At 52.6% G+C, this 1,274-nt stretch overlaps 1 protein-coding gene across 1 annotated transcript in view; it reads right to left on the bottom strand.

The window, feature by feature from the left end:
- RBCK1 (RanBP-type and C3HC4-type zinc finger containing 1) overlaps nucleotides 1–415 on the bottom strand; it is a 21,948-nt gene extending 21,533 nt beyond the window's left edge. Inside the window, exon 1 of the mRNA XM_011960434.1 lies at nucleotides 254–415. The gene's annotated coding sequence lies outside the window, so the exon portion shown is untranslated. The remainder of the gene's footprint in view (nucleotides 1–253) is intronic.
- Nucleotides 416–1,274: the final 859 nt, after the last annotated feature.

Below are 1,274 nucleotides of genomic sequence, written 5' to 3'. Positions count from 1 at the left end.
ACCTGAGCCGGAGCTGGAGCCTGGGCTGGAAGGCGGCTAGATCCACAGCGTCGAACTGCCGGGGACGGGTTAGGAGCGCCGCCTGCGAGCCCGGCGCCTGCTCACCCAAGCCTCAGGCATACCGCGGGGCAGGCCCGGTCCTCGGCTTCGTTTGCAAATGAATAAACGAAGGCTCTGTTTGTTGATGACCTGTCCAAGGCCACTCAGCCGAGGTTTGAATCCAGGCCTGGCAGGCCCAGGAACCCGCCCTTACCCAGGTCCGACGCTGCCTCTCAGCGGTCACCGTCTGTCTTTTCGTTGAGCTATTGGTGAAGTTTGCATTCGCCTGCTTTAATTTTTCTCCCGCTCCTCGTCCCATCGATCAGCAGATCCTGTGGGTTCCACTTGCAGACTGTCATCCCTCACCTCCTCCGGCCCCATCCCGCTCCAGCTCCATCACTGCCCCATCATCTCAGGGGTCCTGAATCAGCCTCTTCCTGGGGCTCCTTGCTTCTCTTTTTGCCCTCTTCTGTCCATTTCCACTCAGCTGCCGGAGAGTCCTGTTAAAATGTAAATCAAACTCAGGCCACTCCCCCACTCAAGTACTCCCATCTCACTTAAAGCAACAGCCGAGATCTTCCCCAGGGCTTGCAAACTGCCTCCAGATCTCTGTCTTCGTAGCTGACTACCCTGCCCTTGCCTCACTCCACTCAAGTCCCGTTGACCTGCTGGGTCCTGGAGTAAGTCAGACACACTCCCGCCTTAGGGCCTTTGCACCTGCCATAACCCAAACGTCTGCATGACTCACTCCTTCCCTTTATTTTGGTCTTTACCCAAAAATCTTCCCTAACTACTCCATCTGAAATTTCACAGACACACATGTATCCAGCATTTCACATCCGCCTTCCTGGCTTCATTTTTTTTTCTTCTCAGCATCTATTACTGTCTAACGGAGCATATTTTACTTGTTTATGTTTTTCTGGGTCTGTTTTCCTCTCCTAGAGGGCAGGGACTTTGGTTTGTTTTGCTCACTGCTGTGTTCCTGGTGTCTAGCACAGTTCCAAACACGTAATGGAGGCTCCATATGTTGAATGAAGGAATGAACCTGATCTTCATCTGGGATAAGTTTTCTTTCCTTTTTTCTTTTTTCTTTTTCTTTTTTTTTTTTTTTGAGACAAGAGTCTCGCTCTGTCGCCCAGGCTGGAGTGCAGTGGCGCGATCTCAGCTTACTGCAAGCTCTGCCTCCCGGGTTCATGCCATTCTCCTGCCTCAGCCTCCCGAGTAGCTGGGACTAC

The sequence above is a fragment of the Colobus angolensis genome, unplaced genomic scaffold, assembly GCF_000951035.1.
Source record: "Colobus angolensis palliatus isolate OR3802 unplaced genomic scaffold, Cang.pa_1.0 Scaffold114, whole genome shotgun sequence".
NCBI lineage: Eukaryota > Metazoa > Chordata > Mammalia > Primates > Cercopithecidae > Colobus > Colobus angolensis.
Note: the sequence above shows the minus strand (reverse complement) of the source record. Positions and strands in the feature narration are given on the sequence as shown.